Raw genomic sequence first — 24,135 nt, 5'->3', positions numbered from 1 at the left:
CTGGCCGGGGTCGACGGCTCTCCTTTTTGGTGGAGGTTTTCATGCATGCCAGATCCATCACACCAGCATCTATCGTAATTCAAACACAATCTGCTTCTTCCTCTGGTCGTTGAATCGGTGGAAGCTGATGTCTGTGGATCTCACTCTGCTTCATCTATCCTTCCTTCCTTTCTTCAGTCTCTCCTTTGGTCTCTTGAGGTCTCCCTAGTTTGTTGGAATTTACATGTTTCTGGGGTTGGTGAAAGACTGGGTAGTAGGTGATGTCTGGTCGGTGCTGGATTTCACTTTTCTTTCTTTTCTTTGATCCTTCCTCGTGTCTCCTGACAACCTCACTACTATAGCTGGATTCTGAAGTATTCGGTTTAGGTGAACAGTATGGGATTTTTAATAGGTTTTAGGTAAATTAATTAGTACACACTCACACGTACGCACGCACACACACATACACACGCACATTCTCGCGCACATACAACATAAATAAAAAAATCATTAATTGAAAAAAAAGAGAGAGCAATGATGATGACATGTTTAATCGGTAAAATTACCGATTCAACATGTCATCATCAACACTGAGCTCTCTCCAAAAAAACAAAACAAAAAAACAATGATTGACAGCTGTTGTGGACCAGCTGCCACAATGAGGAGAGGCAAAAAAATAGGATTGAGCATGCCCCAGGCTACAAAAAGAGGAACCAATGCGTAGTCAATGGAGCACTTTGTACATGGTAGCTGAATCAGCACATGCTAATTACCACAAGCAAAATGTGGGGGGAACCTTTTTGGTTCATTTGTGCTGCTATGTTTTAATAGATATTACATCGTTGAATTTAATAACTGACCAACACCATGAAGAAAACTTTTTACACCATAAATAACGGTAACCGTGGCCCAATTAGCAGCTGCTAAGATGCTAACGTACATAAATAACACTGTAAGACTTGCGTGAAACTGCTAACTTTGATGGCATTTTGACCACACATAAAGGGGAAATAAATCTGGATTGTACAAACTTTTAACGCCTTTGTATGATCAGATTTAAAAGCTATCATTGGCAAGAAAGGAGGTAATTACACGTAGCAGCATCGCCGAGTTAAAAATTCACTTCTGACACTTCATCGGCAATCCAACATGTCCACCTCGCGCATGTATATCATGTCATTTTTATCAAAGTGACTGTAAATGCTCTTGGGCAGAAAGTTGACGGATACATACTCAGCCATCAATGTGTCTCAAGACATCTTAAGTTATTACTTAAGACATATTTTTGAGACGTCTTGAAATGTCTTCTAATGTTAAGACATGCCTATAAGATGTGTCTATACACATGTATTGAGACGTCTTGATAAATCAAGATGTCTATAAGACATGTCTATAGACTTGAGTCTTAAGATGCCCTAAGATGTCTTGGAAATATGAATGTCTTGAGATGTCTCAAGATATCTTGAGACGTCTCAAGATTATCTTAAAATGTCTGTAGATTTCTTCACACGTCTGTAGATGTCTTCACACTTCTGAAGATGTCTTCACACATATCTGAAGATGTCTTCACACATATCTGAAGATGGCTTCAAACGTCTGAAGATGTCTTAACACATATCTGAAGATGTCTTCGAACGTCTATAGATGTCTCCGAACGTCTGAACATGTCTTCAAACGTCTGAAGATGTCTTTTACGGTATCACTTTTTTTTTTAAACTTTTCCTCTTTATATTTAACATTTTATTCCCGGTACTTTTGTCAGGTAAGACCGTGTGTCACTGAGCAGGCGAAGGCTTGCGAGGGTGCGCACATTGCGAGTGATGGCATTTCGTCGGGTCTCTTTCAAGACTGCAAAGCATTGCCAAGAGTGTTTGCCATAACCTTATCACCCATTTTTATACTTGCAAACCATTTTTAAAGTCGCAATTTTCTTTTTTTAACATGTTCAAAATTTGATGGCGACAAGAAAAACTGAGGATAAAAATTGTTTCAGAAGGTCTGCCAAACGTCTTTGCAATGTTTTGCAGTCTTAAATGAAACCTGACGAAAACAAGCTCTCGCTACGTGCGTGCATCCTCGCACCCTCGAAAGCCTCAGCTGCTGAGTGAGACATGGGCTTAACTGACATAAGTAATAAAATGTTAAATATAACTGAATAAGAGGAACAGTGAATATTGATACCATAAAAGACATTTAATCCTCACACTAATGACTAATGTCAAAAAAAGAATAAAAAGCCATGTTACACAGTATATACAGAATGCTAATGTTTGTTACCGCTGAACATATTTGATGAGCATACATTAATTTGCATCCTGCTAACTTGTAGTTGATGGTTTTCTTGTAATTACAGTATTTTGATTGAGGCCAAATCTAGAAAGAAATGTAACGATCGACACATTCAAATTTAACATTTATTTATTTGCAATATTTTCAACCGTTTGAGAGGGTATGAACACAGAGAATCCAACAAGATGTTTTTTTCCCTACCTTGTAACTGGACACGTTGAAAGCAGGGTGAAACTGGATCTAACCCTAAAAACATTGATACGCATTCACAATAATAACAATAACAACGACAACGATAATAGCAACAACAACAATAATAATAATAATAATAATAATATATCTAACGAGAGTCAAAGCAAAAGTGCTTTATGTGTGTTTTAAAATATTAGCGTGCTATGGTGCAAAAAAGTTTGATCAATGGGCAGAAAATACAAATTAGTCAAAAATAAATATTTTAGACAAAAAAACATTAGAGAGGACACATGAGTAACTAATATACAATTATTATCAACTGCAAAAATATAAAATATTATACAAAATAGCTTAAAATACACAGTACAAAATAATACACATATAATGCATATAAGAAACAACAATCAATTGCTGTCAACATCAGTTCAGACGATTGTTTTTTCTCTGAATATTGCTCACACTCTCCACACTTCACTTTAACATAAGAAACAATCACTCAACAACAGTTACGTGTATTGGCTTTTATCAAAAATATGTAAACAAATACTCTTATACTGATTCTTTATTCTTCACTCTAACTTCAACCTATAAGATATATGTGTGCAGCAGAACACAAGAAAAAAAGAATCACGTTGTCAACAACAATTTAGAATACTGGCTTTTGTCATAACTGTAATGAGAAATACTTACTAGTACTGCATCTTCATACTTCACTGTAACTTTAAAATAACATGTATAACACAACACCAAAACATAATTACATCAGTTCAGCCTACTGGCACAAGTTAGAGTCATCCAAGTTAACCAAATTTATGCAATGTAAGCAGCACTGCTATTTTGTGAACACCAAAAAGTACTCAACAGTATTACACAACATCTTACTGAAACTGCTCCCTCATACATGCGCACAAGTACAACGTGAGATAAAACAACACCCGAAACATACATTTGTTTGAGGGTAACTCAAAGTAACACGATAGAAATGCTCTACTTTATATTGCAATAGCTATCGTTGTTAGCTTGCTATTAGCCAGAGGGGGTGGGTAGGAGACAAACTTTTTGATTCCTTCGCTGCTGCCTCGGCTCGAAAACCACGTACGTAACCACAAGTATTGAAATTTGTTCGTTTGTAGCCCACGGCAAAGCGATAGAAATACTCACTTTTACACTGAACTAGCTGGGGGTTGGGAGTATGGAAGCCCAAAAGTGTCAAAATTCAATAAATAAAAACGTCATTTTGAAATAAATATCCTTTAGATAATTAACAGGCAATTATCTAATGTGGCCATTAAATTGTAAAATGTGTTAGTATTTTTATGAAAAGTGTTCATGCTATTCTTTAATATGTAACACATTTTATTTTATTTTGATAAAATATTTCATAATGAATATTTTAACGTCATACTTTTTTTCTTCTTTTTTTTTTTTTAAATACAAATGACATTTAATTTATTTTCCAAGGTTTTATAAGATAAGAAAGTTTTTTGTTTTTTTACAAAGTTCTCTCTCCCCCTCACCCACCCGGGTCGGCGGCCATCTTGGCCATTTGACTACTACTAAAATTACTACAACTACAAGTACTACTAATAATACTACTACTACTACTACAAGTACAACTACTACTACTACTTACTACTACAACTACTACTGCTTACTACTACTACTACAAGTACTTGCTACGACTAAAAGTCCTACTACTACTACTATTGCTCCAAGTACTACATGCGTCTTTCCACCTTGCAAGAGTCAGCAGTCCCATTCAAAATTTCCGCGGGAATTTTTCTAATTTCATGATGTCCTTTTCCACAATGGCCTTTCTATTACATAATAGCGTTTTACAGCCGAATGACTTGACCTTGTCAATCAAATCACATGAGGCAGAGCCAGTTACGTAATTGGCTGAGTTTTAGTTAACGCTAGTTAGCTAACACTCCAACTAGCTTAACGCTAGACTGATGATGGAGCACTAATTTTACAGCATGTAACAAGTAAAATCCACTGTCCACCACGGATAATCCTTCCAGCATAGCAGCTGTCATATTTTGTCAGTGCTGGCCTAGGAGGATTGCTTGTTGTGTGAGTGGGTGATCTTCTGCAAAGATCTTTATAAAAAAAAAAAAAATCTAGTCCCATTTTACCTTCTTTACTCATTTCGATGAGTACATGTATCATGAGTTCGCCAAACCTTGCGGACATTTTGGTGTTTGGCAAACTTTCTCTTTTTGGTCCACCACTTCCAGTTTGCCTTGCACAACCTCCTCTGAGGAAAACACGCATGCACGCACGCACACACGCACACGCACACACAATTCAGCCTATACATGTCCATCCACATATAAAGTAGGCGTATTTCTCAAAATACATATTTCAATGCAAAATTGTATAATCAAAACACCAACCACTGTTCACATTTCAAACATAGCTGCTGGATTCAAATGGAGTATTCACTTATTCAAAAATATTATTCACTTTTGCATTATCCTGCTCGAAGGAAAAAGTCCCTGGTCCTTTTGAAAGTGCTGCCAACATGTTCTTTCAACCTTGAACATTTCTGGAAGAGTTCCAGTGTAAAAGTACCTACCGACAATTCTGGGGTAAAAAGGCTCACAATAAGAAAATGGGGAGTGATATTTACTTGAAAAAAAACCTCTTTTTTTTTCACTGAAAAATTCTAAGTAAATTTTGAACAAAGAGTTTTGGAGTAAATTGTACTAGTTCATTTAAAAATAAAAATGACATTCATGTTGGTAGACACCTACTACAACTACCACCTGAGCCATGCTGCTCATACAGGATGTCTGTATATCACTGGTGTCAGGTGGAATCCTTCACTGCAAGAAAGCCATACTAAAAATAAGCAAAAATTTCCTGAAATTTAAACAAATACCTCCCCACCCCAAAAAATCTACCAATGGGGTAAGCAAAATTTGCTCTGCAATAATTCATAAAACTAGTATATAAACAGTAACAGGTCTTCAAATGAGAAAAACATGCCATAGAATTTAGTAGAATTTGCTTATTACAAGCAAGAAATTATGTTATGTAAGAGAAGTTTTTGGTATGACCCGGCCAATGATTAGACCCACAACCTCCCAGTCTCAGGGTAGACACTCTACCATTAACTGAGTTGTTAATGCATATCATGATATGAAATTGCGAGGAAGGCAGTTCTGATTCAGCAGAGCCACATTTTGTTGCTGCATGGCTGTGTCAATAATGTGGAATTTGCTTGAAAACAAACACAGCTGTGTTCAAAAATTTTTGGCATGTTATTCTATAATGCTCTTCTGGGGTCCATTTCACAAAGCATGTTCAACAACTACTAACCCTGAACAGCGAGTTGACATGCCCTGAAATAGGAAACTCTGCATTTTCGGTTCCAGGACAGCTGATTTGAGGTAGTTACAACGCAGAGTAGTTTCACCTGGCGTTACCACTACACTAAAAAGACCACATCAATGAAGCCCCGATTCGTCGAGTCACCATGGCAACGGGGAAGCGCGGAGCGTGGCATCGGCCTCTGCTTCCGCGTTTTTTTTACCCCTCTCAACTGGAAATCTAAATGATCATATGGCAAATTTAAACATGTCTATAGAAAAAACACTGCAGCGGCTCCTGTTAGATATTATTAACATTTAAATTCTTTAATTTCATATATTAACCATTGTTATACATTATTAACATTTTAATTCTTTATATTAACCATGCCGAAATGTTTTGTAGATGTGAGGTAGTGTTGAACTCAGTATAATTTGACCTTAAACTAAGTTGGAACATATTGTTTAGTCTAAAAAATTCCTTCTCAGCGTTCTGTGCGAAACACATTTGGTCCTTGAGAACAGAATCTGTCTCGAACACACACCCCTGACTTTGTTTTCGCCATCGCTCACGGAAAAGTACCCAGAGAGTATGTTTTGTCTACAAATGAAAGAGAGGCGGTCTGTTTAACTATAAGAAGCCATTTTACACGCGAAAGAGACACATTCGGCACTCTGAAATTCCACCTGTTATGTGATGTTTGGAGCCTGTCACGATGTCCAGAGATCTCTGTTTTTTTTAATAAATCATCTTGCAAAGGTGTTTTTTCTTACATTAAATCTGTCTTCAAATTTTTGGAACACGCAAAGAGGACAAAATAATTTTATTCCTCTTCACTCCCCGTAGAGGAAGGCGGCGTGGGAGAACGTTGCTGCTCGGATCAATGCGTAAATTTAAATGTAGTCCTTGGCAAACACAATAATATTACAGGGTAAACCTGTTGAATGGTAACTCATTAATTAATTTCATTTAGGTGCAATCCTGCGGGAAAGAAGCACACTTGGATTAAGATGAAATATAAAAACATTATTCAAATGGTTATAAGAAAAAAATGGAGGGCAACACACAATATATGCTGTGATGTGAGCGCATGACTACAGATGGTATTATTGCAAATGTAAGGACTGATTAAGTTGTGTATGTAGGTGATGGACTGTGATGTGAAACGGTACAGTTCAAAAAGAAAACAGTCCGAAAATGCCATCATATCTATGTGCGGTCTGAAAACAATCTCACAACGTATATTTAATTCCCTGCGCAATAATGCGGCACCTTCATCAATAGGGTCATTGTCAAAAGGCCATGTTTGGGACAAAAGACTTTACGCTATAAACTATAGGCATATTTACGCAAAAAACTCGCCGCAGCGGACATTATGAATGAGGAAATGAGATGTCGCGTGTGTTCTGAAAGGAGGCGGGAACAGAGAAAACCTCGAGGATCATTGTGAAAAACCTGCAACTGACTAGGTTTGGTTCATGGAACATGTTACTATGGTAACTGACTGAGAGTTTAAATGTCCTCTTTTTATGAAACAGGCTAGAGTCACCTCTTTTCCTCTGGTTTCAGTTACCTCACTTTCTGAAACGGAAAATGCGGAGTTTCCCACATTTCAGGGTTTCTTGACCCAGAGTTCTCACTAAACCTGCTTTGTGAAATAGACCCCTGCTTGTCATTTCATGCAAACCATTGTGCAGCAAAACATTATTTGAGCTTGTTATGAGTATTTTATTCATAATATTAGCTTGTAATGTCTTATTAAGAAAAAGGTTATTATATTTTGTAACCCAAAAATTCTTTTTCCAGATTATTTTTCTGGTTGGGCAAAAAATTATAATATTCATATTCCCTCCCAAAACAAGTGGGTTTTGTTTGTTTGTGTTTTTGCATTGTACTTGTTTATTAAAAAGTGATGTTATCCAAGGGTTGAGTATCAAACCCACAGCCTTCAGGTTGGGAGGCAGCCATATACTTAGGCCTTGTACACACGTAGCCGGGTATTTTTAAAACCGAATATTTCCCCGCTTCCCGTGTAGAATTTTTTTTTTGTCCACACTGCCTTGTTTGAGGAAAACCTCTACACACAAAAATGGAGAAGTGCATATTTGAGCTCATTTAGATGCTTGTTAAGCCTCTAGGCAGCAGCAGTTAGCTAAATACTACTTGACTCTTGACGTCACATTGCAAAAATCAGCTATCTAACCTAGATTTAAACTCTTATACCAAAGTCTTATACATAAAGTCTTATTGATCTTTTTTCATTTTCATGCACAATAAGCTAAAATGTCTTAAGAGTGTCTGCATTTCCACCATACGTCACACAAGCACGGACTGTCAGCGCAAACAAGACTTTATTTTCTTTCATTAAATAAAAAAAATACATGTAAACAGTCAATCAGAGTGCGTTCATGTAAAAGACTTTACACACATCATTCTATTGTTTTGTCACCGCCTGTTCTCAAACGGAGGTCCGTTCTGGTCCAGGCACTGCCGACAACATGAATAAATGGAATAGCATACATAATGAAACAATTCCCGACGTAATTTCAGTGGCTGCTCTCAATTCAATGACTGTTGTTGGTCTCATTGTGTAGAGTGTAGACGTTGTCTTTTAGGTATCCCCATAAAAATAAGTCTCGTGGTGTTAAGTCTGGTGAACGTGGAGGATATTCAACAAACCTCCTTCGTCCAATCCACCTTTGGCAAGATCTCATCAAGAAAGGATCGAACATGAAGTGTGGGGGTGTCCCGTCTTGCTGAAAATAAAACTCTTCTTCAACGTATACGTAAGAGGTGTATTGTGTACAAAGTAAAAGGTGTATGCATTTATATATGAAATACAAATTACATTAAACTTGATGTGTCATTACTTAATTGTTCAAACACCTGAAGAGCAAATTGCCTATAGAACTAAAATTACATCAAACCTTGTATTAACCCAGCAAGCCATTAATAAATCCATTCAAATCGTCAACATTGCTTGGTATTTATTCCCTCCATTTGCATTTTTCCGCAGTATTGGTAAACTAGACAATCAAATTATATATGCCATTAGTTTCACATGCCTGTCTAATATGCACACATTACCCATTTACATTTTGTTTCCCAAAAGGTCACAAATGATACACTTTGTCGACATAACAAGATAATCCTTTACCGAGTAACCAGCACTCATGTAAATTCAGTACATGAGTAGCTTTAAATGGCAGGAAGCCTCCCTGTGTTTTTAAGCCATTACTAATTCAGCACTAAAGCCTACCAACACACAGAAATAATCTTGCTATATCCCTCTGCAGTCCAGGCCCTTTGATGAAAGTCAGTAGAGATCAAGGGGATCTGTCAAGTGCTTTCCTATTCCACCATATTCCCCGCCCCCCAACCTAATCTATCAAAGAACCGTCATTCAAAGGAGCTCCTTGTGATACTACATTCTCCAAATTCTTCTTCAATTGTTATACATCAACAGCACACTGGTGTGCAGTTAGGGCAGGCAGTCTGTCTGACCATCTAAATCAGAGGTTGGCATTGAGGGCCGGAGTCCTGCAAGTTTTGCATGTTGCCCTTCTACAACACAGCTGATACATGATCAGCTCATCAGCAAGCTCTGCATAAGCCTGATAACGATCCTGTTGATTGGAATCAGCTTTTGTTGGAAGTGAGAAACCTCCAAAACCTGCAGGACTCCAGCCCTCGAGGACCGAGATTGCCCACCTCTGATCTAAATTATCGATCTGTATTCGGAACCAGGAAATGGCCGTGGTTTAACCGGAGGTAGGCGTGGTTTAAAATGGGTGGTGCTTAGATCAATACATTATTATATTTTTGAGGTACGGAATAAATTTTTTTTTTTTTAAATGATTGATGGATTGAACAAAAGGTTCTATAATTTTTGTTTGAAATTTATTGGCAAAACAGCCTAGTAAAGATTCAAATCAGTGCTTTTGATCATAAAAGATGAACTAGTTTTCAAAAAAAAAATTATAAACTCAGAAAATGTATGTGCATGAATAAATATTTACAGAACAACCTGAGAATGGAGATTCACCTTTTTTTAAATCACAATAGTAAGGGAATTATTTAGAACATGTTTTTTTAATGACTCAGAACAGGAATCTTTTTAAGTCTATGAATAAATATTTACAGAACAGTCTGAAAATGAACATTCCCTGTTTTTGATCACAATAGTAAAGAAACTATTTAGAGAACAAGTTGTTTATAAACTCTAATAATACTGCTGAATACAGCATATGCAGTAGGAAATAATGAACTATTATGAGAATTAACAAGAGTTGTCATAGCAACACAGATTTATTTTTGTTTTCAATGTTTTATTTAATTTTTACTAGCTAACGGGTGTTTTAGCTGTGTGTAAAGCTTAATTTGCAATATTGCAAATATTGATTCGTAGTGTGTTCAGCTGCGCATGTGTGTAAATGCATTTACCACCTAAATAAAAACGAACTTGGCAGCCAGTGTGACAGACTAACGCAACACGAATCAAGCTCTGCCTTGTCAAGAGCGCTGCGGCTGCACAGCGTTCCAAAACGAGTTTCCCACGTAACTTTGACAAACATACAAAACTAAATACGAGTACGCTGTAGAAAATTAAGGACCTGTTAAGAGATAATTAATTACTGTCCGTGTGCCAGAAGGCGACGCCACACGGACAGATCCTCTCACTCTCTCTCTTTGCCTGCCTGTGTGCCGTGCGCCGCGGAGAGAAGAGAGGGGCCGGCTTTCTTTCAGCACGGATATTAAGGAAGTCTACCGTGTTATATTTGTATCTGGGGAAAATCAATTATCCGTACTAGATACTAATGTTGTACGAATATCCGGCTCATCCCTAATTATTATTATTATTATTATTAATACATTAAATTATTTTTCCTTTGAGTTGTTTGATCAGCACTTTACATTGATATTCTTTTTCAATCCAATAATGTCAATGAGTTCATCAGTAAAATTAATAAAATAGCTCAATTTGAGCATTTCCTGCGGACAGAGAGACACTATTGTTTATTTGAGCCCTCAACGCAACAAGTTGATGAATTGTCATCATAGTAGCTCAATTGGCTGCCTGACGGGTCTACTGTCAAGATGAGGCAAAGGAATTGGCTGTGTTGTGTCCTGCAGATGCGGCGAGGATGAGGGAGGAAGTGATGACTGCTATTCTATGTTTGTCACGTATTCACTAAAGTACTGATTTATCTTGAATAACTCTTTGACTGCCAGACGTTTTCAGAAACGGGTTGTCCCCACTGCCAGCCGATTTAAGCATTTTGAGTGATCTTTCAAGGTCCACAGAAAATGTTGTGTTTGGACTATGGAAACACACATACTACCAAATGAAAGATTGGACTCTCAGCTTTGTTTCTACCTTATTCCGTTCTTCAGTAATCAACAATAGAAAATGGTTACTTTCACCGAAATTCTCTCTTTTGAAACAAAAAACGGAGAAAAAGAGCTTTTTGTGAAACGATGTTATTTCATGCACTCTAGTGAATTGTACACTTCTTTTTGTCCATGAATGATGCCACAAACACCTAAATAGTGCTTTACTTCTGTAAAACGCTTTCACCAACAATGAAAAAGTGTTTTTTGATTGCAAAATACGTTTATTTCCATTCAACAGTGTAACAATTTGACAAAACAATTTCGCACACACTTCCTCCGATGAATATGCATTGGGCTCGGGGCACTCTCCGTCGTCCGATCGAACGTCCGCCTGTGCGTGCTCGGTTGTGCTCCGCGTTACGACACCGTCATAGCCGCCGCGTCAGCGGTTCCAATTTCGCCGTCAAGCTCGGATTCACCTTCATCATCATCGAGGATGATCACCGTCGTCATCAATGTACTATTTTAGCGTTGGTCAATGCCTTTCGTCTTGTAAGTGTAGAGCTGCTTGCAAACGCTCGCCATTGCCCGTTCCCTCCTCCATCTAGCTCCATCTAACGTCTTCTACTGCCGTGTCAATGCTTCTCAACCACGGAGTCACCACCCTCATCTTCATCATCGATGATGATCATCGTCGTCAACAATGTGCTTTTTCAGCGATGCTTTTAGTCTTTGAAAAAACGTCTCGGGCGTGAGCTCCTCGCGACCGGCCGCCATTTTTCCTTTGTCTTCCATTCTCATCTCCTGCTCGACGCTCTAGCTCCGCCTCTACTGACGCCCACCCGATCTTGTCAAAATAGAGTCATCGCTGCCCTCTAGGGGCCAAAAATAGTCATTAGGCACAACAGACAGACTTGAAACTTTCACCAGACATGCGGAAGGGTTTCCTCTACCCGTTTCAAAAAAAAATAAAAAAATCATTGGATGACGTCTTTTGACGTCATTGGCAGTGAAGCGTAGGTTTTTACTTGACGTCTTTAAACGTCAGTGGCAGTGAAAGAGATAATATTTAGAAGGAAAAGTTGCTATCTCGCTACGTTTGCACTGCTCTTATTCCAATTCCATTTTTTTTTGTAAACATCTATCCATGCATCCATTTTCTTAACCGCTTGTTTTCACAAGGGTCGCTGGAGCCTATCCCAGCTGGCTTCGGGCAGTAGGCGCGGTACACCCTGAACTGGTTGCCAGCCAATTGCAGGGCACACAGAGACAAACAACCATTCACACTCACAAACACACCTATGTAAAATTTGGAGTGTTCAACAAACCTGCCATGCATGTCTTTGGAATGTGGGAGGAAACCGGAGTACCCGGAGAAAACCCACGCAAGCACGGGGAGAACATGCAAACTCCACCCAGGAAGGCCAAAGCCTGGACTCGATCTCACGTGTTCTGCACTGGGAGGCGGACGTGCTAACCAGTCACCCACCGTGCCGCAGTAAACGTTCATATTACCTTTTAATTGCGATTTCATTCTGTCTGCTGTGTGAACGTAATGCGTCCCCAAAGTGACCCACATGCGCAGATGAAGATACAACGTCACTCACAACGCTGTGTTTGCTGAAGTAAATACGTATGGTCCAGCGAACTTTTATAAAAATATATACAGAGGACTGATGCGGAAGGAGGTAGAAATAATATTTTGTGAAAATAGCGTCTCATTTCACGTAGACCTCTCCTTTTTTTATTTCTCCCTTAACGATGACGTCACATCATTGCTGCGCCTAATAAATGAGCCGTCTGCGTGGCTAAATTACTAGTATCACCACCACAAATGTCATCTCCTTCATTTTTCAGGTGGGATTAAATTAAAGTCAAATATAAATTCACAACTGTTACTCGAAACAACTTTGCCGATTCACATACATCTCCCGTGTTAATGCCCCCGCCCGCGTGGAGCGCATATTGGACATTTGATGACATCGAGGTCGGATATATGCGACCTGGCCATTCAGACTGCAGTTGCATTGCAAAAATTCGGATACGTATCCAATCTAGAACCACATATGAAAGTGACCCAGGTCGATATAAAGAAATAGTCAGGCCGCATTTGGGCAAAAAAATCTGATCAAGGTCAATTTGCCTGCAGTGTGAACGTAGCCAAAGTGATGAATATGAATTGGCCCAGAACTATCAAGACAAGTTTCTTGTAAATCCAGGTCAGTGGCTGCAATGTTGGTCATCTGTAATACATTTAGAAAAACAACATTTTAGAATATAAGAAACCAAGAGTCAATATCAAGTAAACAATACAATATAGATCAGAGAGAAGAACTTCATAGTAAACACTCCTTTCTATCTTGTCAAAATGTGTTTTTTTATGTCTGTGGGGACATTTCTTAACACAATGCTTCAGTTTCTCATGGGGACCAGATATCCAGCAGCTTGACTTTCAAAACACAGTTATTGCCCAGACATTTTTACACTTTTACACTGACTGAAAGTGTGGTGTGGGGAATCTGTGAGTGTCCAGACATAAACTAAATAAAATAATAATCCCCAAGATAAATAAAATCTAAAAAAAAAAAAAAAAAAGTATTCTAACCTTAACATTCTGAATACATTGTGAAATTTCCTTTTGGTTGTAAGCACAATACTTTATCATGAAAATTACTGTCATCATCATGAATTCATCATGAATGCACAGATATAGAGAGACCAAATAACATGAAAAAGGGGTGAATATTAATATATCTGTTAATATACCTGTTGCTAGGACCAGCAGCATCAAGACAAGCAGGGTCTTGTAAATCCTTGTCAACAGCTGTAATGTTTAGTCATCTGTAATACATTATAGTAAAATAGCAGTTAAGAATATAGTACAGTATATTCTGTATCATGCCATTATTGCCCAACATATCACATTAGACAGCACCTTACCTTTCACTGCATTGATGTATTTTATGCCTGATTAGTGTGTTTTGTCAGTTAAATAATGTGCTGAATGGCATCCTGAAGGGGGCTGACCCTTCAAACTTTGAGAGAAAGAAAGAGCATTCTGTTCAGTCACAATTCACACTATTAGAAATATTAGTGCTTCATAAACACGGTGTCCATGTATTAAGCCTCGTTTCCACCGACGGTATCTACCCTACTCTACTCTAGTGATGGGCATGACAGTTATTTTAAGTGAACATAATCTTTAGAATCTGTTCATTTAAAAAAAACTTTCAAAAGATTCGTTCATCTCAAAGTATCATCTTCAGCAGTCATGGGCAGGAAAAACAGTCCTTGGGTTGGGTTTTTGCAATAAATACTCGCATACGTTTTTATTCATTTTATTATTATTTTTAATCTGTGTATCTTATTCTTTTATTGTCATTTAACCTATATAACATTCTATTTTTAGCCTTTTATACTTTTTTATCTGTTAACTGTCATTTATTTGACTTCCTTTCTTCCTTTTCTTTTAATAGTTTTTTTATTTTTATGTGAAGCATCTTGTGTTGCTTTCAAAGTATGAAAGGTTCTATAGAAAAGAAAGATTTGGTTGGTTGGTTGGTAGGTAGGTAGGTAATAATAATGCATAAGATTTATATCGTACTTTTCTAGACACTCAAAGACGCTTTACAATGGAATGGATACATTATTCATTTACTCACAAGCTAAGCTAACTTGTAAGGTACTTAAGTAGCCACAGCTGCCCTGGGGCAGGCTGGCGGAAGTGTGGCTGCCACCATCAAACATTCGCACCTTCCATACACCAGTGTGAGTAGCACTGGAGGTAATGTGTGTGAACTTTTTTTGCCCAATGACTCAATTTTCTTTGCCCAAATAAAGACAGCAGTGCCAGTGGCAGCAAAGAGAAACGTAGAGTTCTACGAACCATAGTGGATTTAGGAAGGAGATTATCGCTCCGACCGTGACTACTTCCGCAAATACTGGCACAAGGATACCCCCTTAGCTGTTCGACAACGTGCCTGATGCTAAACAGCGCACAAGGACCCCTTAGTAGTCTAACAATATGCTCAATGTAAAATTCACTTACTCAGCACGGAACTAAAGCATGCATTAACACAGCATTTTTCATCCAGTGATGCCATCACACCACAACAAAAAAGGTAAATTATTTTTTATTGTTTAAATACTGTACAGGGTGGTGTACATGTTTTTTATATAAATAGAAATTCAAATAGGAATTTTCTGTTTTTGGAGCCCGGGAACGGATTAATTGCATTTACATTATTTCCTATGGTGAAAATGTTTTGGAGGTTGAACAATTCAAACTTTGAACACTTCACAAGAACAAATTGTCTTCAAACTCCGAGGTACCACTGTATATATCATTTAATAACAGATATGCAAACATTTTGAGTTATTTTTACTAGAATCTTACATTTTCATTATTTAATATTTATCCATCTCAAGGCGACTCAGCTGGGTGGGTGGACTTCACCCTTATGCCCTCTATTGACAATCCACAGCTGGTCATGGATACTTTTGTATGTTTTATCATTAAGTCCTCATCTACAAGCTAAATCATGCAACATGGCCACATACTGCATTTTACAAGTGCCTCTCCAAAGCAATAACAGTAGATCCGATAGTGTCTGAAAAGCTTTTGTCCCTAGTCTTCAAGGCAATGTATTGGAGCAGCTCTCTTGCGTCTTAAGACCCAGCATTGGCAGATGCGTTAAGGACCAACAAGTAGTTGTTAAAAATCTGCATCTGCATGCTGAGTAGCATCTGTGGATCTCCCAGGCACAGCAAAAGGATAGGAGGCAGAGGCACATTTCCAGCCATTTTGAGTAGATAAAAAGCAATAACTTCAGGTTTATCACCAGTAATGTTATGTGGACTCGTAAGTAACGGAGCGCCCTGATTATTTCAACAAATCTTGACCAACAGAAATGCAGCAGTTGTTCAGGTATTAAAGCAGTGTCAGGTATATATTTTCTGAAAAGCACTTGTCTTGCTTTATTTCGAGTTGTAGCATCTAAACATGTATTTATTGTATTAAATTAGTGACCTAGGCCCAGCACCAAGAGTCCCCAGAGACAAGCTACACAAGTAGAGCAACAGTACTGAACTTAATTGTGTTTGTTTAAAAAGCAGTTGTTGTTTTTTTATGTCTGAAAGCAGCAATTTGAATATTTAATGTGAGTGCTAGAGGTGTTTGAGACATCTTCGCTTCATTTTAACATCAGAGCACATCTTTGTTTTCACCCACATTTCATTTTCACACACATGCACTCATAGCAGGGATATTGAATAAAAGGTTTTCTGTATCTCACAAAGATGCATGTAAATATGTAAGTGAAATATGTTGCTTTTCTTGATTAAATTGTTCAAGGATTTCATTTAAATATTTCAATGAAGAATTCACCCACGCTATTCTATCTTCCAAAGGCAATATCAAGACCAAGGAGACACTGGAAAAGCAAAGCCAAGATTTTGAATGAGATGCTGATTGAATCAGACGGAATCGTTGGCAACCAGTTTAGCCTTGACTATATTAACAAGGTCATTCCACCAGAGACATCCCATACTCTATCTAATCCAAGTCTGCTTTTGGATTCACTTTTTACAAATACTTTTGCCTTCCAATGTTTCCATCTGCTGTTACTGTCTTGGACTTCATTACAAATAGAACATTTGAGTCTCTTGCGATAGCGTTGATTGATTTGCAATTCAGTGTGGAATTCACTTTCTAACAAATTGAGCAATGACAGAGGAAACAACTTTAATTTGCCTTTCCACTACATAACAATTAGTGTGATATCAGTGTGATTGTGATCATACATTATTTGTCTGCTTATTTTTAATCAGTGTTTGCATTTGCACCACTTTAACTTACATTAAAATCATAAACCTAACCTAACCTGCAATAAAGTGATTAATATGTGCATGCTTATTTTACCGCAAACACACTTCAGTCAAAGGGGAGTTTGCAGTAAAACAAATAAATAAATGATTAAATTATACATACAGGGGGTCCTCAATTTACGGCAGAGTTCCATTCCTATGCTGGCAATGTAACCCGAATTTCAATTTAAAGCTGCATTAAGCAAGTTTCAAACTTTTTTATACACGACGGCCTGTACGAGCACGAGCGAACAGAAACTCCTCTGGCAAAGCCACTATTTACAGACTAGCAAAGATGACTTCAACTGATATAATGATAGAAAGATAATGATAAGACAATGATAGAGCAATTCTGAATAAATTGCATTAAATCTACTTTGTCATAAGCAATATTAGCTTTTGATTTTCACCTTCATTTGTCATCATTATTGTTTAAAACTTTAACTGTCACTGCTCCGATGTTTACATGAGCGCCTATCAGACTATATTTTGGCTCATTTTGTTGCGCTGGAGAAGTTTTTCTCCTTTCTTCTTTTTTGGGGGTCCGTGATCAGAGTTCCAGCTGTGCTCGAAAGCATCTTTTTCTTACTCCCGGCAGATTCCATACAATATAAAAGGTTGCATTTGCAGTCGTGTTGCTTTTCTCAGTCTCTCAGGGTGAGAACTATGCAATATATATATATATACATATATATATATATATACAGTATGTGTGTGTGTGTATGTTTGTGTGTGTGTGCGTGCGTGCGTGCATGTGTGTGCGTCCCGCTCCAGCATGTCAGGGAGATTAGTCTTTTGCGTAAATCTAAAAAATAGATCGTTTGGACAAAAATTGTCGATTTTGAGATTTGTCCCCAAATTTTCATTTCATTTAGCCAACTTTAGCTAGTAACGCTATTAAACTCAGTATCCTGTATTGAAGAGCCCTGAGTTCCTCGCCTCCAACGTCACTTCACAAATGATTGATATAAATGGACATAGCATCCAATAAAAGTCCAAATACACCATAATGTGACCATTTAGCACGAAAGTAAACAGAAGACGCACCACATTGCCCTTCCACACTAACCTTACCAGCCACGTAACACTCAAAAGTACTGTAACGATCTAGGGTTGTGTTATGTGCTGTCTTCTATACAACGTGCTTGTGAATGCATCGCAGGAAGGGAGGGGGGAGCGTAGCCGTTTGTGTGTTGACAATAAAGAAGTAAAACCAACGTTTACTGTTGCTTGAAAAACGTTACAGTACTGTATAAAGAAAAAATATATAAAATAGAGTAATTACCTCATCGCTATACATCCTTCACACATCCACTGCAAACAGAAATGCATTTCAATCCAACTCCACATTACTGTGAGACGACACTATACACTGGTCCTTCTGAGAAATGTGGTCTTCATTCAAGGCAAAACACTACCAATGTCTGGTCGGTGCTGGATTTCACTTTCCTTTCTTTTCTTTGATCCTTCCTCGGGTCTCCTGACAACCTCACGACTCTAGCTGGATTCTGAAATATGCGGTTTAGGTGAACGGTATGAGATTTTTAACAGGTTTTAGGTGAACAAATGAGTACACACTAACACGCACGCACGCACACACATGCACACACACACATACACACGTACACACGCACCTGCACATTCTCACCCACATACAAAATAATAAATTTAAAAAAAGGCAAAACACTACCGCTTTTGTCCATATGGTGCTGCCATAATCAATCAAAACACGTGATTAAATATCAAAGGACACACTGACATTGAAGTCTGAATCAGGTAAGTACATTGTTATACGTTAATCTAGAACTTAAACAGTGGGTCAACACATAAATGCAAATGTGAAACTAATATTCCGCTTATAACATACAGAGCCTAGACATACATATACAGCATGTTTATATCCACTACTTTGATTAGATTTACATTTTCCTCATGTGCTCCTGAAATGCGTCTTTGAGTTTGTCATATATATATTTTTCTTTCCAAAGAAAAACATTAGGTTAGCCCATCAATGTTTGTTTAATAGCATGGTTTACATACCTACTGCATTACTGTATTTTCTTGAGCTTCTCAAAAAATAAAGCTCTTTTGTGAAAAATTTAAGTTCATTAGCTTGATATTAATATATTGGTTAAAGTAAAATTCACAAAAAGTTTAACGTTCATGAAATACAGAAGTTCATATGATTTAATAAAAAAAATAAAAATCTGGTTATGTTTTTATTTTATTTTTTAGAATCGTTATTGTGAAAAGCCACACTGGCTGATGATCAAAAAAAGGTTAATTTAGAACGCTAATTCACCTGCTGCCACAAGTAAATTTTAGTAGTATATAATTGACTTTTCAATGATGACAGTATACTGAATTGTTGAGCTGATTGGTCAGAAATAGATATAATGGATTGAAAAGCCATCAAATCACCATGCAAAATGTTTTTTTGTGTGGTTATTTTCAGTGAAAGTGTCTGTTATTTACCAGTTTGAATGGGTTCTTTCAATGAAACGATACAATTGGCGTCAGACTACATTTACGCTTGAATATAAAGGACCTCGTGTATGATGTAATGTAAAAAGATATTTAGTTTCTATATTCATGTTAGAATTACTTTTTTTCAATTTCACTGAATAGTAAACAATCAGTAATAGGTTTGTGAGGTTTGATCTTGCTTTAGAAGGCTACAAATACAATAGTGTCACAATATGATCCGATCACCAGTGATCCACAGTCTCATTAGTTGGTTGATTGGGTTTCCATCCACCCATTTTTATTTGAATTTTCAAAAAATGTGAAATAAAACTGAATGGAAACGCTAGAAATTTGAAAAAAGGCCCCAAATTCTGAAACAATTTTTTACGCTTGGAGGGGGTGGATTTAGAAGTATATCGAAAAAAGGAAATTGCAAATTTTGGCGATGGAAACAGGTTTTGTGAATAACCGCAGGCAAGACCGGATACACGTAAGGTATGTTTGGGGAGGGGGGGCGAAACTAAAATCTTTTTGGAATTAATTAAAGAAGCACATATTAATACTATTTTAGATGGAAAACAGCAAATAAATGCTACGGTTTATCAAGAATTACAAAAGCAAACTTATACGACGTCGTCCCACAGCGCAGTCGCTTCATGGTCTTCTTTTAAATTACGGATGGATCACATCTCTATGGTGTATACCGCCACCTACAGCGGCAGAGTCCCCTTTCAATATTCGCAAAAGAAGAACAGATGAAACGGGCATAAGTCACATGTCCATTATGCGCATTGTCAGTAAATTCGCTTAAAAAATTCTAAACAATTGGATGGAAACCAGACTATTGTTATGTTGTCGATGGGTAAAACTTTGCTGTGAGGGAAATTTCATGATCCATATGGCCTCTGGTATCCCCTAAGAGAGAGGTGAAATATGTCGCTTGGCAGAGAGTTCCACTTTGTCCCATTCCATCTGTGCAACCATTATTTATGCAGCACACGTCAACAAATCCTGTATCATCACTTTTTTGCTCCCCTGTTTGTACAGAATTACAGTTCAATGAAGGGCATTAAAACCGGTAATTCAATAGACAAATATTCTTGTCCACATTAAATATGTAAAAGTTGTATGCGGTGAACCAAATATACATTTAACAGATGTAAACAGGTCAAGGTTGAGGCTGACCACTGTTTTGAATTCCACCAGCATTCCCAGCGTAGCTACAGTATGAGACAAAGTCCTTGCCGCATGTCCAAGGTCTGCCCGAGAGCTCTTCCCATTTGGACCTGTTCTGAACTGAACTGCGATTCAGGTAGGTACTGGTCTGAAAGTGGGTTAGCTAAATCATAATGTACTCACCTATACAGTATATGGTTTGATAAGACTCAATGTGTCTGATCTGTTATCGAATTTGGGGAAAAACTGACTGTCACCAACTAGCTTTTATACATTGCAGGAAAACTTGCATGTTTTCCTAATCATTGATAAGAGACCAATTTTGTCCTTGTTGAGAATTGCCTTGTCACTTTCTATTTTCGCTGAGTCCTACAAACTGTAGTAGATAGCGACATTCCAAATGACAGTGTCTTATCTGACTAAGCTCAAGTGCATTCGCTAAGGGTGGAACTGGAGATATGCCAAACACAATGTAGAAAGTTCTGGCACTTTTTGCTTGCTCTTAAGGATCCATTAGTTTGCTATTATTATGCAAACCCCACAGGATCTAATTGTGAAGCTCAAACGCCAAGAAATGTGTGTAGATGTGGTGGGGAAGAGGGGTTGGTGTGCATAATCAACATAAATTTTAATGTACATAATATTGTGGGCAATTTCTTTAAAATGCTAGAATAGACTTCGGTGGTATAGGATATACTAAGAGCATGATGTTGGACAATTTGAGAAGCTGTCCTTCCCACATAAAAAGAAAAAAAATATCCCTACTTTGAGTGCATCCAATTAATATCATTGCGGCTAGTGAAAAAGCTAATTTTGAAAATGTGGTTTCTGTAATTACTCATCTGCAACATAAATTATTAATTATAATAAAATCAATTGTCAGTTTCCATTAAAGAGTTGTCACCAAACCAAGCTAAAAAAGACTCAATTAACATATTTACCTACACGACTTACAATAACGAATGTGTGGCGTGATGTGCAATATTCATTTGCACTTTCCGATACACAGTGGCACTTTTCCTAACATGATCTTTCATCTCATAGCACTTACATAAAAGATGGTATAGTAAGCAGTAGCACATCTTTCTTTCGCACACTAGCTCTGTTGGTCACCTACACATATAGCCGTTTCTTCCTATAGGCCAAGTAAGCTAAGCCACCTGGGGCCCCCCAAGCTCTATAGTCTCTACCGAGCTCTGTTGTCTCTATAGCTCTGTAGTTTTAGCTGAGGACAATTAAAATGTCCTGTCTTTATCTGTCTCTAATATTTGTTTATTACACCCATAATGCTTAAAAAAAATTAAACATAAAATATAAATAAAATAAAATGTGATGATGAGCAGTGGCTGGTGTTTTTGTGACTTTGTCACTTACTGTGTGAGAATGATTGACAGCTAACCATCTACCTTTTCCATTAGCGAGAGTACCAAACAAAACAGACACCTTAATGGCATCAAAACATTATCTCAGCGACGTGGAAAAACTGAAGAAAACTGAAAAAAGGTCTAAGGAGAAAGGTAAGGCACTTTTTGGTGATGGATAGTTGGAGGCAAAACTCTATTTTATTTTATTTTTAGCAATTTTATTTGTTTTGCTAGCCAGCTCCTTGGGCATTAACTAGTAAATGTTAAGATGTTAAGTTCACCTAGTATAATATGTAAATTATTGTAGAAAATGCATAACAATTTTAATATAAAAACAGATTCATTTTAATATTCCGCATTACTGCAATATTACTGTAATTTCACTGATGGTCTATTTGCTTGGTAACCTTTGCCATTTGCCAAAACACTCAAAAGCTGTTTTATTTATTGACGTAAAGAGGACTGTCAATTTAAGATGTTTAATTTTGACTGTAGTCTGTTTTGCTCATAAAATGGGACCAGGTTTAAAAAATCGGATAATTGATAGCAAACCAATTTTCCCATAAATCCATTTAAAAATAATAATTTTAAAGGCGTTTTTTTAATCTTAAGGTTTTCTTGAAATTTGCAGTTCACATGAATTTAATTGTATTTTCTAACACTTATGAAAGACCTGACTTATTGCACTTTAAGACAATTCAGAATCATTTTAATTTATATTCACAATTACTGAATTTGAATTATGAAAATATTGTCATCTCATCTTTGCTGATGTCAATGTTTGTGTAACACTAAAGTGATTATAACGCATACGGTGTTACTTTCATTAATAAACTAAATCACTTAATCAGTTACTTCATCCACAAAATTTTATTTGAAATTTAATGTTTGTGGAGTTTTTATCATTTCCTTCAGAGTTAAGCAGAATGGATGTTCCATAATTAATCAATATCGATTGAATTGAAGTGAATCGAATCAAACTGAACTCTTGTGAATCAAAACTGAATTGATTGATGACATTTGAATCGATTCCCAGCCCTATCATAAAGTGCAATACATTGTTGTATCTTAGAAGACCATCTAAAGGGTTAGAAATCTCTTCATTGTACTTTGGCAAACTAGGGGCCCCCAAACAGTATCTTGCCTAGGCCCCCCATGAAGCTAAAAACGGCCCTGCCTATACAGAATGAATGAATGATCTGTGTACGTGTAAGTATTGCTTATGTTTTAACTTTACTTACCCTATTTATATTGTCTTTATACTTAAAATGTTACATCGACCTGACAAAATTTACTAAGAATCTGGCCAAGGTCTTACATATTTACATGCAAAGGATTAAAAACTAAATACAGACGCTTTCATACATTGCATCTGGGGCATTTACGGGTTCAGTATCTTGCTCAAGGATGTAACCAATCTTTTACCAGATAAACGCTATCCTTTTTTCTTTTTTTTTTCTTGGAGAGCTCAGTATTGATCATTTGACATGTCATCATCATTGTTCTCCTTTTTTTTTTTTTTTTTTTTTGGTATGTGGGTGTGTGTTTGTGCGTGTGTGTGTGTGTGTGCGTGCGTGCGTGCAAAAAAAAAAAAATCCCATACCGTTCACCTAAACCAAACACTTCAGAATCCAGCCAGAGTCGTGGGGCCGTCAGGAGACCCGAAGAAGGACCAAAGAAAGGAAAGTGAAGTCCAGCACCGACCAGACATCACCCACCGGGCCACCAACCAGAGTCCTTCACCAACCCCAGAGACATCCAAACTCCAACAAATCAGGGAGACCTCAAGGGCCCAAAGGAAAGACTGAGGAAAGGTTGGAAGGACAGACGAAGCAGAGTGAGATCCCAGACACCAGCATCCACCGATTCAATGACCTGAGGGAGAAGCAGATTGTGTCTGAGTTACGATAGATGCTGGTGTGGTGGATCTGGCATGCATGAAAATCTGGAGAGCAAACCCAGGAGCAGGAGCAACCCCCCCAACGCGGCCCGCGCCCCCAACCCAACGCAGCAGGACGGGGCACTGCAGGCCCGCCAGGCACCCCACCGGCCCACAACCCCAACCGATGCCCTACCCCCCCAGTTGTGTGGTGCATTAAAATTGGAGGGGAGTTGCAGGGCGAAGATGGTGTTTCCACTGTGCCTCTAGATA

Source organism: Vanacampus margaritifer, chromosome 16, assembly GCF_051991255.1.
Source record: "Vanacampus margaritifer isolate UIUO_Vmar chromosome 16, RoL_Vmar_1.0, whole genome shotgun sequence".
In the NCBI taxonomy this organism is placed as follows: domain Eukaryota; kingdom Metazoa; phylum Chordata; class Actinopteri; order Syngnathiformes; family Syngnathidae; genus Vanacampus; species Vanacampus margaritifer.
Note: the sequence above shows the minus strand (reverse complement) of the source record.